This window comes from Thunnus thynnus, chromosome 16 (assembly GCF_963924715.1).
Source record: "Thunnus thynnus chromosome 16, fThuThy2.1, whole genome shotgun sequence".
Taxonomy (NCBI): Eukaryota; Metazoa; Chordata; class Actinopteri; order Scombriformes; family Scombridae; genus Thunnus; species Thunnus thynnus.
Window position 1 is genome coordinate 3637595 of NC_089532.1, and position 17474 is coordinate 3655068.

Below are 17474 nucleotides of genomic sequence, written 5' to 3' on the forward strand. Positions count from 1 at the left end.
AGTCACTTTTTGAAAAATATACATGCACCCAGTGAGCAGGCAGTGCAAACATTACCACAAATACACGCAGACGTGACACTCAGACAGTGAAAGAACGCCCGATTTAACACTCTACAATCAAAGACATAACATGGTTTCATCAACTTGTAATCACAGAAGGACACATAACATACACTGTCACAGCCCCCCTTCTGCTTCCCAGTCTGCTCTGGTGCTTCAGCGTCACCTGTTGAACTCCCTCACACACACACACACACACACACACACACACACACACACTTCTCAGACACAGCCAGACAACCACAAGACTGCTTGTCGGGTCAAAATGCCACCAAGAGCCCAGAGGCTGCCGTCTGATGCAACAGGACGCTTAAAAATGACTAAACTAGCTCTAAACATTGCTGCCGCAGCGAGTTGCTACGCTTACATGACAAAATGGGTCGACTGTCAGCGCTCGACATGATCGAAAACAACTCACATGACTGTTTATGATCTGCCAGCTCTCTGGTTAAAGTTTGGTGAAGTTTGATCGGTTAAAATGACTTTATCAAGGTTAGGAAAAGATCACCTTCACGGGTAAAAGAAACGGTTGCTGACTGTCAGTCGAGGACAACTTGAGACACTTTGAACGTCCAACCGTCCATCCAGACCTCCTGCATAAGAGATTTTACAAAGTTATCACAATGTCACTCAACTTTCGGCTTTGCTTGTCAAAGACAACAGGCATCATCTGAACGACAAGAACCGAAGGGCCAGTGCTGCTGTTTTTATGGAGTATGTTGAATGAAAGAAACAACCTGTAAGAGAATAAACGGGGCCTCAACCACTCATATAAACAGATTTATTTGTGGCACATACTAGTAATTTAAGACAATTTACGAGCACTCACCAATTTTTGTATAATTTTCTATATGCACAAACAAAATTCAAGAGTGATCCAAGCAGATGGTACAGATAGTCTCCTTGTTCGAAAAAACACAAGAATTATCCTGCATTAATCTGAAAAAAAAAAGAGATTCAATATATTAAACGGTAAATGGACTGTACTTGTATTGCACCTTTCTAGTCTTCCAACCACTCAAATCGCTTTTTACACTATAAATCACATTCACCCATTCACACTCATTCATACACTGAATGGGCACAGGGGCTACCATGCAAGGTCCCAACCTGCCCAACTAAACTTAATGTAAAATTAATGTTTTGTTCACTGAATTGGTATGTGTACTCTATGGGCATGAGTACTTCTAAACCTAACCAGACCTTCACTACAGTGCTGGTTACAGGTGGCATCAGGGCAAAGTTTATAATCAGATCTCAGAAGCAGGAGGCATTCATCTAATTGAATCAAGCAATTTACAACTGCATATACAAAAGAAGTTCTGAATGTCTAGACATGGCTAGTGGTACAGTTACTATGTGAAGGCTAAAAATCTCTTCTATGATCAGAAAATTGTTACATGAACCAGTTTTATGACAACAGAAGCTCCTAAAAAAAGCAATCAGAAGCCACAGACCTGCATGTTTACAATAGTGTGTTTTCATCACCTCACACTCGTCTTTATATCTACTTGAAACAACCTTGTTGTGGCAGCAGGATATTAAAACTGCCAGTGTGAGAAATTTGTTAGAACAGAATTGTCCTTACACACACACACAAAAACATGATTACACATTATATCTGCAACAGAAACAGAAACACACAATCCATCTCTGCTGTCTATCATCTCTGCTGTCACTTCAACCTCTACAAAAGCCATTTCCTTCCACAAAACTTCTTATTCTGAGGAGATAATTACACGTCCCGCCAGATAAGACAAGGCAAGGAATCAAAATAAACGCTCTCTCTTCGCTTCCCACCGTCAATCAACTGAGCCCGAGCGAGCGAGCGGCTGGTGGCGGAGCTGGCCCCGGGGTGACAGCGATTACGCAACGACGGGAAACAAAACCAAAATAACAGAGAGATGCTGTAACAGATACGCGGGGAGAGACGGAGAGAAGGAGGCCGAGAGGAAGGAGGGATGCGACACAGATAGGAGGAGAGATAAGGAGATTGGAAACGAGGAGGTGACATGTGAGTAAGGAGGCGAGAGGAGAGAGAGAGAGGGAGGGTGAAAAAGATAAAAATGAGGGCAGGTAGATGAAAGAGGAAGCAAGTAGTAAAGACCTTACACACAAACATAACAAAAAAATTCATGTTTACAGTCAATGTCTCTCAATAAACGGCTTTCTGTGCATCCTCAAACCTGCATTACCCATTTTTTGGCCACTTGGGGGCAGCAGAGACAAGTAGTGTCTAAACAACATTGACATATTCACTCTCTTTTAGCTCTGTTTTTGCTCTCTACCAACTCCTGAGGGAAATATCTGGCTCTTTAGCTGCTAAATGCTCCACTATGTTCACCAGCTAGTCTACAGCTAACTGTGTCTGTTTGCTATTTGGTGTTGAGCAGTGGGTTTTTAGAGGTTTTCCTCTGAAAACAGCTGCCTGCTGCGGCCCAAAATGACACTATGAGAGCACTGAGAGTGAACCACAACAGTAAAGTTGCAGCCAGACAGCTAAACAATGAGAATGAAGAATGAAACTCGCTTTAAAGCTCCGTAAAGCCAAGGGGAGCTGCGACCAACACATTACACACTGACATTTCATGCATTGTTATAAAAAATATTGACTATAGCTGCTTTAAGGTCTAATAAACATGTTGAATGTATTTCCTTCCATCTGCAAAGCCATTTTAAAAAAAAATACTAGATATTGTGCATTGCTTACATTGATGTTTGCTTGGAATAGAAGAGAATAGGAAGAGGGGAACAAATATGGAGGTGAAAATGTAAATATGAGAGGAAAAGATAAGCAGGTGAGAGAAAGTAAAGAAGAGAGAAAAATTAAAGGAGGTAAGAGACTTAGAGGAAAAGGAAAGAAGATGAAAGAAAGGTAAGAAGAGGAACAGAAAGAGACTAAATGAAGCAGGAGAGAGTGTGATTGGAGATAAGGAGGGGGGTAAGAAGTGATGGATGAGGGAGAGACAGAGGGAAGGAGGGAGAGAGCGAGGGAGGGAGGGAGGGAGGGAGGACAGTCATTGTCACCCCACCTGTCTGTGATTGCAGGATTTCCGGCGCTGGCGGTATTCTTTTCTCTCCTTTATGTGGTTTACAGCCCCCAGGATACGGGGAAGCGTCTGGATATCTTTACACACTTCCTGTACAGCACAAAGCTGCCCGGCGTTGCTCTGCAGATCACAAGATAATCCCAACATGCATGCTGTGTGTTTAACAGAGACCCAGAAACACGAGACCTGAGTGACGCTGGGTGTCACACCTGATGCCGCTTTCAACACGTCAAAATCACGATGTTCACTACTTTAAATCAAAGCTCATAATAAAAACCACAAGTTTTATTGTTGGTGAGTGCTCTACCAGAACTGTTCCGCCAAATATGTTTACTGCCTGGATTATATTATTATTATTGATGGAACAGCCAATATTTTTTCCAGTCCAGTTGGTTTTGTGTTTCTGTATCTGGGTGGATGGTGAGCATACAAATAGCACAAGTCTGACACTGGATATCTGAGTTTGCATCTGCGTGTGGTTAGGGTTTCGGCAACAAAAACACTTGGTTAGGATTAACAAGATTAAGAATGTGGTTTTTGGTTAAATATTGAAAAGTGCACATTTCTTGTCTTGTGATAGTTGTGACAACTATCACGGTTTGAGGCTGAAGCCACTGACAGCCGCTGACAGCAGCTCCAACTGACTCCCATTCAAAAAGGCCTCAACTTCTCTCTAGAGATACTAAGTTAATCTTTTTTTTCAACGAGTCATTCTGGTCTCAATCTCTAAATTCAGGCCCTCTAATAAATGTGCATTTTAACTTTGGTTAATAAGATTTTTGTCGCAATATTTCACAAAGTTTAATGTTACTTTGATTACGATACCTGCGCTGTTAGCACAATTTAACTAAAGTAGCTAACGTTAGCCCCAAGTGCGCAGCGCTCCCAGTAAGCTAGCGTTAGCTTGGGTCTGAAGTAGCAGGGGTGTGTTTCCAGGGCGTGAAAGGCAACGCCCCACATTCTTTATTTGGAAGGTCCTGGCTTCAAAAGTAGACTTGCATGTCTGGAGAAATATCAGTTTATTATTAAAACAGAAGCTCTGAAAGTCTGAGTATGCGAGTCCCGGAGCCGGGGAGAGCAGCAGGTGAGCCAACTGTCAATGAACACCCACAGGACAGACATCAAAGCCACCATAAGTCATCAAATCTTTTCCAAAATGACCACCAGCACATTTATTAGAGGGCCTGAATTTAGAGATTGAGACCAACGATGACTTGTCAAAAAAAATGATTGATTTAGTTGAATTTTTTGGAGCCGGCATCTAGCAGCCGTCAGTGGCGTTGCACTGTAAATTACTTCCTCATGGTAGTTGCCATTTGAGTGCAATGCATAGTCTTTCATTTCTCTCGCTCAAGTAACAACATGCAAGTACCCCGACCAACCAGTCACTATTGTGGCAACAGGGTAAAAACCCTCCTACACTGGAACAAACACGTAATCAAGCTAAAGTTATCGCTACTGGGAATTCAAGCCCAGGTCTTTGTGGGGGGGTGTTTCCATCAAGAACTTGACAAGACAATAGTATTGCTTGGAAATTACAGAACATAGCAGGTCCCAAGATGACAGTGTAGTGGTGCCAGTTTTCCCACATGGAGTTGTACTGATGTAACGTACATTATTGAGAAAATAGTTTCACATAATAGTTTCATAGTCTAACAGAAACCTTTTCCCTATTTTACCCCTCTCAGCAGCCACCGAGAGACTTGAAACGATTACAACAGTCTAATTTGATTAAATGTCTCGGTTGCCAATAATAAAAAGCAACCAGCAGACAGGAATGTGAATGTGAATGTGAATCATTCTTCTGATACAGACATGTACAACAACACCCACGTCTAACTGCCAGGAAACCTGCCTCGCGGGCCTCTTCAGCTACCACAGGAGAACATCATTTCACTCAACCTATAGAGATTTTTCAACCCGCTGCCGTCTAAAGTTGACTGATGCATTTGTGGGGCTGAATAACGACGCTTGTTGGCTCCACAAAGGCAGCTGGTAGCTTTTGTTGCCAAAGATGACAAGCAGAATCGCCTTACTCTGGCCGGGACAATGGAGGGTTGAGATGATACGGTATTGTGTGTCAGCATTATATGTGGCTGTGCTATGCTTTTTTTTTTTTTTTAGGTCTCTGTGAAGAGGTTCTCTACCATCACACACAAGATTTAATTTCTTGTGAAGCCCCCCCCCTCCCCCCCCCCAAACAACAAAGAAGCTGAAATTCTCCCCCTTTTTTTTTTTGCTGGAAGTCGGAAAGGATGAATACAAACAAAGCGCTCAGGATCATAAGTGTTACAGCTGTTTCTAAAGTGCACGCCTTAAGAGGATTAAAGGGAAAATCCAACTTAAAACACAAGTCACCTACAACTCCTGTGATCTACAACCAATCTTTTAATAATGATGATGGCCTATGATCTGGGAATTTTGAAATATCTGCAGACAGAACCAGGACTGCGTCTGGTGATGTCATTCAGAGACAAATCCTGCAGCTGCTCCACTGAAAACAAACACACTGACTGTAACCGGAGTAATCTCACACACTTCTGTACGGTACAATCTCCAGTCCAGTAACCCCAATATATGATGTAAAGCTATTTTATGTATCTTAAATACACAGATAATATGCTGAGAGAAACCTCAACTATCAGTAGTTGCAGCATCAGGCGGGTTCAGCCGAGGTTGAGTTTGAGGCTCATGCAGAACTCAAGCGTACAGTGGATTAATCAGATGGTCCCGCTGCAAACAACATTATGCAAGCGCTGCCCCTAGATGAGCGTTAACTCTTGACCCTAAAATCAAAACGGAAAGCAGCTAAAACGCTCCGTAGAGCCGAAGGGAACCGCAGTCAGGTGATAATCCTCGATGGATTCATCACTGCATCACGTTACACCATCATGTTTTTCCACTATTATATATTATGTTTAAAAAAAAAAAAAAAATTGATCGGTGCAGCTTTTAAGTAGGTTATTAAATGTACATCAGCATCTGTTTTGACATTTCAGTGGTTGTTTTACAGGCTAATTATTTCCAGCTAACACAGTTGTCATGCCTGAAGCCAGAAAAAATGCCAAACATGCAAGACGGCAAAGAAAACACAAGTCACTGTAACACACACACACACACACACACACACACACACACACACACTGTCTCTTCGCTTCTCTCAGTCTTTCACACACTCGTTGTCACTCTGACACACATATTCACATCTCTATTTCTGCTCTCTCTCACTCACTCACATCCAGGGTTTTATAACTGTGAGGATCCCAGTTGATATAAAACATTTCCTGTCCATTAAAACTTCATTTTAACCGTCAAAGAAACGACGTTCAGAGGTGTCAAACTTAATGTGTTCCCGCACACAAGCTAAAAAGAACACACAGACACACACCAGCTTCCACTAACACAACAGGAGAAAATCAATAACATCTACTGTGCCCCGACACTCACACACACACACACACACACACACACACACACACACACCTCTGAACCCACAGGCCCCCCTCCCTGTGACCAAAGAACAGGTGATCAGCTGCAAATGGGCAAAGTGAGGGAGGTGGGAGGGGAGGGGAGGAGGGGAGAGACAAGCCATTCATCACCCCGTGGTCTGCCACCAACCATCTCCCCCCCCACCACACACACACACACACACACACACACACACACACACACACACACACACACACACACACACACTGCAGCAGACATCTCCATTTAAGAGCACTTGAACAGCAGCTAAACAAACTCGAGCCCTCAGGTCGGCCACTCGGGGGCCACACACAACCGGGTTTGAAGCTCGGCCGACGTGCAGCCCGGCCACCTATTAGGGCGAAGTTCAAAGGAGACGCGCACACACACATACACACACACATCTTCAATCACAGGCGACACAGCAGGGAGGGGCGAGGTGAGGTGAAGTGGGAGTAGATAGATCAAACAGGCTGGTGACTCACCAGGTGATAATTGAATAATCCAGAATTTGTGTCAACTTTTGTGTTTTTGTGTGAATTTTCTTTATTGATTACATGTGTGTGAATATTTGTGTGCAGTTCACTCAGTCAGGAAAAAAGAAACAAATGTGCAAATTAAATTAAATCTTAAAAAGTTGGAAAGTCTGAGAGACATGACGTTATTTACAACACTTCTAATGAAGCAGTGGAGCAGCAGTTATTGTGTAATACTGGCAGGAGATATTACACCACAGTGAAGCTGCATATAATACCATATTATTACATTATTTATATTATTATAAATATAATAAATGTACATTTATTTGTTTTTATTAATTTATTACATCATTATTTATCAATTAAGCTTTTTTTTATAGGTAAATAGACCAAACTTAAGCAAAGATTGCACACTAAATTTTTTATGTGCAATTTTTAAAGAATTTCTGTCATCTGAAACACATGTTATGCAGTCAAAACTTATTCACTCCAATGCAAGACTGCAACCAGGTTCACTGTGTGGCAGTTCATTTTTGGTGATTTGATCAATTGCTGTTTTTTTTCTTTGTTTGTTTTGTTTGTTTTTTGGGTAAAAGTAAGATGACACCCAATGCCCTGTTCTGTAAAGGGTCCCTGAGATTAAACATCTAGTGTTAAAGCTTCTATCATTTCAATATAACTGAAAAACAAAACACCACAGACATCGATGACAGTTTCTAAGCTATTGTGTAAACAGATGTTTCCAGATATAAATAATTGTCTAAAAGCCTTGAAAGGCAAATTTCCATCTTGTATCCTCAGCCAGACTTTTTTCAAGTCTGTCCTAAAACAACAGTCAGGAGCCCAAATGAGCAGTGAAACCTGTTTTTCTTGCTGTAATCATTCCTCCTGTTCATACTGACCATTAGAAGATCCCTTCATAATGACCTTACAATGGAAGTGATGGAGGACAAAATCCACAGTCCTCCTTCTGTGCAGAAATGTATTTAAAAGTTTATCTGAAGCTAATATGAAGCTTCAGCGTCCAATCAACTGGCCAGAACACATCCACCAACACAGGTGACAAACAAGACATTATAACATGATGATGAATATGTTATTGGTCTTTTCTGGGTTTCTCCTCTTTGTCTCCTTCAGCTCTACAGACTCCACTTTTTTTTCCTCCTCGTTTCACACTTTGTAAATCAGCTGGAAGCAACAAGAGGTGAACTGAGGGGGTGAGACTGGCTGTCTGCCGCTCGACGTCTCAGTCAAAGGCCGATGACCTCCTGACCTCTACGTGAGGCCACACGTAAAGCCGAGTGCCGCTCACACAGAACGCGCAGCTTCAATCACTGCAACATAAAAATAATCTAAAATTATTTCACAAATAAAAGCCAACAGTCGTCTTTCATCATGCTTTGCCGACTTTACTTTTAATCAGGGCTTTTTTTTTTTTTTAATGATTTCATTAACATGCTTTTCCACCTGGGGGAGCTATAGACAGCAACTTAAAGCAAGCGTAAAAGTCTGGTGAACTTCCACTGTGGTGAGCTGATCTCTCTAATTACTGTACACTCAGGAGGGGGGGGGGGGGGATCTATACGGGGGCAAATCTGCGTCCAAGCTCGATCTCATAAGTGCAGGCTGGAGTGGCAGCGGGTTTAATGTCTGTTTATGCTTGTTCACAAGAGGTTATGATTACTGGCGACAGCGGCGTCACGGAGGGAAACACAGTCAGCAGGTGCAGACGGAGAGAGGCTGACCAAAAACACAAGTCTGGGAGGTGTAAATACATCCAAATGTCCAGCTCTGTCATAAAAGTTAAGCTCTCCAGCTGCTGATAACCATAATCGTGGATTTTTATTTCACTGCCCCCGTTCAAACAAATTGCTCTGCAACTGCGGCGGGACGGACGAGGCTGCATCTCGAAGGAGAAGCAGCTTATTAAACCGTTTAATCATATAGCAGAGGCGCTTTAAAATTGATGGATACATCTTCAAATGACTGTTATTGGTATTAACAGTGTACACTTCACCTTGAAATCAGTCTTGCAGAACTTGCAGCTTCGGGGGTTAGTTTGTTTCTGACGTGACATTTTTTCTTGAGAGGGGATTACTATAAATTAAGCATTTTGGTAATCGTCTGTTAATCGAGCATTTTGTAACCTGAGAGCGAAAGCTGGCTGACAGGAGGCTGTAACGCAGAGCTGAATGCACGTCGGGCAGGCAGGCAGGCACAGGCAGTGCCGGTCGGTAAGCCCAAACTGCCCCGGGGGGCCACTTCAGCTGTGTGACACACCTCTGCAGCCCGGAGTTTATGAAGCCTGGGATTTACCAAACAGTATGCTGTTCTCTTTTCGCCTCTTTTTGACCTATAATGTATTGATCCAACTTATTTCATGTCCTGTTTTTTTCTAAGTTTAGGGCTTTAAATTTCATTTGAACGTTTCTGAAAGGTCAGCATGTCAGGAGTTTATAACATACCCATGTTTTGAGCCTGAGCTCCATCAGCATCAGAAGTCTGTGAACATTAGACCAAAACCAGAAGTCAGTGGATGAGAGTGGGAAAGTGTGTCAATGTGGCTCACATCCGATGTCAGAGACCGTCTTTGAACAGAAACATATACGACCTTTTGTTATTATTATGTGATCAAACCTGAACAAGTTCCTTTTGCTGCTCATGGGTCCAGCTTCTTTATCATCGTGTCTTGTTGTCCTCCATCGTAACACAGCCTCAGTTTGTGTGGCATCAAAACAAAATCAACAATATTAAAATGCAGCCCAGGTAGCCAGAATGTCTTAAGGCCTATAGTAAGTATGCTTATAACAAAAGACCTTGTCTGACAGCCAGATGTGAAAGTACTGCGAGGCAGGTTTGAACTTCTTTCTCGAGCTCTCTTTCCTTTCATTCTTTGGACTACTTGGACTACTTCCGGCACGTTTTGAGTTCAACACCTTCAAATGCCTTCGAGGAGAAAGTGTGCTGATCCCCATTCATCACTTTGAGACTATGAAGACGTGCGAAAGGCACAGAGCTGGGATGCAGCCAAGAGGAGAACATGACTTTTTTTTTTTTTTTTTTTTCCTGTGTTTGAGTGTGTAAGGCCAGGTATTACACACTTCTGCCTTTCAAGCATACTAAACTCTTTAGCCTAACAACAGCGTACCATGAATGAATGAATGAAACTGGTCTGAGTTTCATGTGCAGACTTCTCACTTTTTCAACATGTCATGTCCACAGCTCCACATTCTAGTTAAGTCTGATAGGAGTCGGCTCCTATTTGGTCTGTTTGGTGCCAGAACACGACCGATTGAGCCGACACAAGCTCGGCTACATGGGAGAGAAATTCCCTTTTTTGCGTGAAGATGTACGCAGATGATCAGATTTTGAAAAATGCAGCTCCGTGCAGATTTAACCGTTTCTTTCCCTCTTCCCTTTCTTCCCTTTCTAATGAACTTCTTTTTCTTTTTCCTTATTTAGATTCTACGTCCTACTTTCTTTTCATCCTTTCCTTCCTTCCTGTATCCTTTCTTTTCTCCTTATTTCTTATCTCGTATCCTTCCTTCTGCCATTTGCTTCCTTTCTTATATTCTTCTTTTCTTTCTTCAAATGAGACTATATGGAAACATAAAAAACTGGAGCTTGAAACAGTTTCCACCTGAGAGTGAAGCTAAACACTTCTGCTTTAGCTTTGAATAACTCAGTACATTTTTACTGCAAATAGAATTTGATTTTAAAGTGTTGAAGTAAAAGATTTAAAAGCCCTTTTTATAGGACTCATTACAAATGTCATTCCCAAATGTCCCTGAAGACCTCAGTGTCTACATTTACTCCTCTATGTGTTGTGTGTGTGTGTGTGTGTTTGAGGACTGATGAAAAAATGAAGACTTGATGTCACCGAAGCATCCCTGTAAACACCAAACATGCTAACATAATTTAAAGCGGTGTAACTTAACCCCGCCCCGCCTCCTCGTCCCTCCAGCCGTCCCTCCGTAAACCTACTTGACGACCTACCGACAGTTATATAGATGAACCTCTGCACCGTCTACCGCCACCACCACCCACCACCGCCACCGTCCTCCAGCCGCCGTCGCTGTCACCCCATTCCTCAACACATGCATACATCTCACATTCCTTCTGGATCCTTAGATCTGCAGCAGGGTCAGCTCACATGTCTGGGCATGTCCTGTGGTGACTGCAACATGGTCCACTGAGCACAGACTTGCTGTTACTATGACGATCTTCACTGTCACACAGATCTGATCTTTTGTTATTAAATGAAAAGTTACTCATCCATTTCAGATTTCTCTCCAGCCTCTAGGATTCCTGGGTTTTGCATTTTTTTTCTCCATTTTTTTTGACTACGTTTTTCATATTTTACAAAGTTTATTATGAATTTTTAATTTAAAGGCTGCCGGTCAAGTAATATGAAATGACAGCTGCACAGACCTGCGTTATCTTCCAGTTTTCATCCAGATACATGTGTGAACTAGGGATGTGCAGAGGGCCCAGTATTTGTATTTGTATCTGTATTTGTTGAGACAGCAAAATTATTTGTATTTGTATTCGAATACAAGTGGAAAGAGGCTTAAAAATCCTGTTTTTGTTTTTTTTTACGCTTTTAAAGATGAACATTAAAGTGATGTCCAAATTAAGAAATATGCGTCATGTAGCAGGTGGATGTGACTCCCCTTATTGAGACCTGCTGACAGACGGAGGAGAGACACTGAGATAGCGACTACAACTGACCTGCTCGCTGGTATTTGACATGTTTGGTTTTTTTTCTTTCCAAAAACAAATGATTTTTAAAATATTTGTATGAAACAAATATTCGTAAAAAAAAAAAAAAAAAAAACACTATTTGTGCTTTGCCGAATAACGTATTTGTATTTGAGCACACCCGTAGTGTGAACCATGAACTGTGTATAAATATGGACGTAGCGAGGTGTGACGTCAGTGGTTTGAAGCCCAGAGTTGCTGCCATCTTTTCCATTTGGAGCCTCCAAATAAGGAGTGCAGGGTGTCGCCTGTCATGCTCTGGAAACACACCCTGCTAGCTAGCTTACCGGAAAACATTGGGCAGTGTAATGTTAGCTACTTTAGCTAAATTGTGCTAACAGAGCAGGTATCATAATCGAGTAACATTAAACTTACTGAAATATTGCAACAATAAGCTGACTCAGCAGCAACTGTCAATCACAGCTGTCAATCAACGCCCCCACACAGCAGACATCAAAGCTACCATAAGTCATAGAATCTTATTAATGGAGCAATAATTTTTAAAATGACCACCTGCACACTCATTATAGAGCCTGAATTTAGAATTTCAGTATTTCCAGAGAGAAGTTCGCCAGAATAAAACGCTGGCACTGTACGTTTCCTCAAACCACAGAAACGTTGAATATCTCTGTTTCAACATGTGAAATACGTAGCATATTGACATTTCAACAATACGTATCATCTCAACATTTCTAAAGTGACGTAGTTCACATGTGATCTATATGAGTTGATCTTTCCTATATAGGAGGAGGAGGAGCAGGTGGATGGTCAGTAAGTTTCTTGGCTTCTTCCAACTTGGCAGCAAGTTGGAAATCAGCAGAGAACACGGTTCTCGACCACCTCGAAACCGAAACCAAAGTCCGCTTCCTGTTTCAACCGACAAAAGCAGGTGTTTTTAACGAGACGTCAGGACATTTGCAGCCGTTTTTCTGGCGAGAAAACCAGCTTTTTGAAGTGAGACATCGGCCGTTTTTATTTTATTTTTTGGTCTTTGTGCCTAAACCTAACCAGACCTTAACCACAGCGTTGTCACACCATAAAACATCATTATTCAACAGGTAAAAATGTTAATATGCTACGTTTGTAGAAATGTTGTTATGATATGTAATTTACGTGTTGAAACGTATATATTCAACGTTTCTGTGGTTTGCAGAAACGTTCAATGCCAACGTTTTCTTCTGGCGACTGAGTCGGGCTGTCAGTGGTATTTTAAAGAACTTCCACATCAGCTTCAGCCTCAAGCTGCAGCAGTTGCCACGTGGTTCGAACTAAATCTGATCTTTTTGCTCAAAAGGAATTTTCCTTCCTTATTTACTTAAACTCTCTCTTTTCTTCCTTTCCTATTTCATTTTCTTAAAATGGAAACAGGAGGTAAAGTATCAAAAGGTCAAAACTTTTAGAGAAGTACAGGATTTGAGTAAATGTAGTTACTTCTCAGTCCGGGCTGAGAAAGGAAAACCAAAAGAAATGATGATTGAGACAAACTGCAGAAAAACTGCAGAAAAGATTAGAGAGCAACACAAATGAAGAAAGAGAGAGGAGGAGGAAAGCATCAGTCAGCGTGAACATTTCAGTGTAATCCCCTGTAACAAACGATATCAGCGATTGACTCAGACCTTTCAACACTCAAATATCACATCAGCTGAAGCCCGTCTGTGATGTTCACTAAGTAAATGTTTCTGTTTTCAGTGCATGCAGGGAATTTCCCTCCAGTAACAATAAAAACACAGCTCACGCCAAAACCTCACGCTATTAATCACACAGGCTTTAACGGAGCAACGACGCAGAGAGGCCTTCATGTGGGCGGGATGGAAATAGGTTTCTCTCCTCCAATAATTAGCTTATCAGACCATTTACACGGCTAAGAATCATTAGCACCGGTTTAATGAGGTGGCTAAAAATAGAGGGAGCACATAAAGGATCAGAGGAGCCTGTCGTAACCAGAACTTCAACACCGCGAGTGTGTGTGAGCATTAATTCACGTCACCGCTCATGTGTGGCTGCGCATTCGTTTATTGTGTCTATATGCATTCCTGAGTGAGCATGTGTGTGTTTGTACAGGTGTGTGTATGTGTGTTGTTCAGTTTTTTGATCATATGTGTCCTCACCCTGTTGGTGTGACAGTTTCCTGAGTGTGTATGTGTGTCACTATTAGTGTTGAGACTACGCTGAATGAACCTAAGGTGCTTGTAGATCATCTTTAGCTCGTAGCTACAGTACATGATCACTGTCATTGTAACCTGTGTGTAACCTTCCCCCTGTACAGTATCTAAATTCGGGGTTTTCTACAGTATCTTAGACTCAAGATCTTACAGGTTCATTCAGTTTTCTAGGTTAGGTAAGGGGATTGGTGGTAGCAGACTCACACACAGAGAGGAGTAAGACCTCCAGTCCACGCAAAATAACCACTGACTTAGAATAAATAATAGAAAATGTACATTTATAAAGGCGTTCTGTCCTGTTTTATTTTCCTGGTACCTTCTTTTTATATATTCAAAGCATCTTCTCTTTAAAAAACAACAACATTTCTTTGTTTGACACAAATCTTCAACTCAAATATATCACAGAAATTAAATTAAATCCAAGTGAATGTAAAAATACAGTAATTTAGAATTGAAAAAAATGACAAACACAAGTTTCCACAGCCCAATGTGATCATTTTAAATGTCTTGTTTTGATATAAGACAGAGAGAAGCAGAGAACGAACAATTAATCAATTATCAAAACATTTAGATGCATTTTTTTATCAACAGCTTAATTGACTAATTGTTTCAGCACTGCTGATGATATTTGTTTTTTACTATCATTGCTTCCTTCATAAACACACTCTTTGTAATTTTATAGCTGAAACTACTTAAACCTGTTTCTTTTCTTGTTTTATTGTTTCTTTTTTTTGTGTATTTTTGTTAAAAACTTAAAGGGGACATTTCATGCATATTTCCAGGTCTATACTGAGGCTCTACTGGAATACCTTTGTATGATTTACAGTTAAAAAACTCTTTATTTATCTCTCTTCTATAAGTCTTTATACTTCAGCCTCTGTCTGAAACAGGTTGTTTTAGCTCCTGTCTCTTTAAGGCCCCCCTCACGAGCCCACTCTGTTGTGATTGGTCGGCTTCAGTAAGCTGCGTCCAGTGGCTCGGGAGGCTACGTAAACAAACAATAGTAGTTGGATTTCACTTCTTGTTCCTTACTCACAATGTCAACTTCTCCAGTACATCCCTACATGTTCAAGCTCGAATCAGATCCAAAATATGTGAACGGACAACGCAAACAACCTGTGGAACAACCTTAGCAACAAAGGCTAGCAATGGACGGGTGATTGTGGGCGTGTGCGAACAATCTGATGTCATCACGAGGAGGAAGTAGAGGTAACTTTGCAAACAGAGCATTCAGAGCGGGTTGAAGCCCTGATTTTTGACTTGCAGGTAGCATTTTACATACATTCACCTCAAGTTTTTGGAACTTTGATCATGTTTAACATCTGATATCGTAACAGTATAAACATAACTGAAAAAATCAAGTTATGTCCCCTTTAGAGTTCTGCTGCTTCTACATGCTCTTTGCAGTTCTATATTTACATTGCACCTCCCAAAAGATACTGGGGTTTCTACAGGAAAGAACTGCTTTATATTGAAAAGCTTTCATAAACCAGCTGTACATTGAAGCCCTTTTTAGCTCTAAAGGACACATCTGACAGATAGACATGCTAAATGAAGGCTTGTGTTTGTTTTAACCACTTTTAACATCCAATGAGTGGGGGTTAGGTGCTACAGGAGGACAGAAGACGAAAGGATATGCTTGAAACAAACTGGTTTGTTTTTATATTTTATAACCAAGCGATGTGTCACCTCCAAACGGTCACAAGATAAATTTGAGGGGTTGTGAAATGATAAATTGGAGGGAAAGAACAAAAAAACAACTCAACCTCATAATCATGTTTTGATTTTTCTCTCATTTTTACTGTATTTTGTGAAATATCGGATAATTTTGCCTGCTTGGGCCTCGAATAGTTTTCAACCATCTGAGAAGTTTAGAGGTTAAACGTCTCGTTGGTGGCACTGCTAACATAGACATCTGAAGAATCCATGCTGACACAACACTGTACAAGGACAGCAGGACCTCACAAACTGCAAAACGAGACGTCGAGACACTCGATACCAGGATTTATTAGCTAATATCATTTGATCAGTGAGCAGAGCGTTTACAGTCCGAGTCTGCTGGCTGCTCTCGCCTCCGGTGAAGTGACGCGAGCAACTGTTTGGGCTGAGGGGGTCAAGTAGGGTGTGTGTATGTGTGTGTGTGTGTGTGTGGGCACATAGTGGGTAGAGTAGGTTACAGTCTGGGGCAGCTGGAGCAACACACACACACACACACAAAAACACCAAGCACTCACAGTCATACAGTATACAAACACACACACACATGCGCGCAAGAAAGCTATGGAGGTTTATTAATGCCAAAACTAACGACTGAGCAAAAAAAACAAATTCAAACTTTAATTAGCCTGCAAGTAAAAAATTTTTAGACACAGAACACGTGAACTCCCAAGTGAGAGTTTTGTACAGACTTACACGGGAATGTAAGAGGGTGCTTACTCACAATTTTTTAGCTAACATGCTGCAACAAGACATACCCAAATTGGGCTCATATCTTTTTTAGACAAAAGAAAAAGCTGATTGAGCACACCGCAGAATTAGCCTCTACTTAATGAGAAGGCACATCCCGACAGGGTGATGTTGCACATCCAGATTGAATCCAAAGGAATTTGCTAAAGGACACAAACTTTAAGCAGTGGAGCGTGCAGCTCTAGAGATTTAACTCCTCTTTCCTCACTTTCGAAACCTCTTCTACACTTTACACGTGTTTCTCTGCATGCTCTCAGATCTTGACTTGCAGATTTATCTTTAAATTTCTTTTGTGCTCAATGGTATAAGGATTAATAATACCCACAATGTAGAAATACTCCATGACAAGCACAGTAAAAGTCATTGCATTCAAATTGTGTCAGAAAAATACAGAGGATGCTGGATAGTAACCTAATACAGTTTCTTTAAAGCCTCCCTTCACTCAAAAAAAGCGTTTTTTCTATATTATCTGAATGTGATGTTTGAACTTCACTCTGCAGAGTTTGACACCAGAAGGCTGTTTTCAAATGAATCTGCTGAAAGAGAAAAAGATTCTCTGAGCTCACAGAAAATCTGAGTTAAAGGTGCGTATCTATGAGCATGATTTGTGACATCACAACCAGTTTGGAGCCAATAGTGGTCCGGTATGCAACTTACACAAGTGTGATGTGGAAACACAAACGCTGAGACTTTACAGTGAAGTAGGAGACATCTTGCATCCAGTAGTTAAACTTTTGAAATTAAAAATATTTGCATATTCATTTAGTGTTCTGAATTCTTACAGGTGAAGAAGAAATTTTAAGTCAAACTACCTCAAAACTGCACTTAAAAACTTCAGTAAATGTACTTTTATGTCCTTTTCCCGGCAATGTTTTCTTGTCGTTATTGAGCTTCCATAAAACACTCACATGCAGAAGCACATACACCGTGAGCAGAGTGAGTGTTTGGGTGGGGGTTCAGTAAGATTACTCCTCCCAGCCTCTTGGCTTTATCCCCATCCAGTTTGTAGCTGTTACCAAAACTCAAGC

The 17474-nt window shown here is 41.3% G+C and overlaps 1 long non-coding RNA gene across 1 annotated transcript; it reads right to left on the reverse strand.

Annotated features, from left to right (window-relative positions):
- Positions 1 to 1396: 1396 nt before the first annotated feature.
- Positions 1397 to 9864, reverse strand: LOC137200037 (uncharacterized). Its single transcript, XR_010931903.1, has 3 exons — positions 9695 to 9864; positions 9523 to 9559; positions 1397 to 8391 (listed from the first exon to the last, which is right to left on the reverse strand). It is a non-coding gene; the product is annotated as an uncharacterized lncRNA (long non-coding RNA).
- Between the last annotated feature and the right edge of the window lie 7610 nt (positions 9865 to 17474).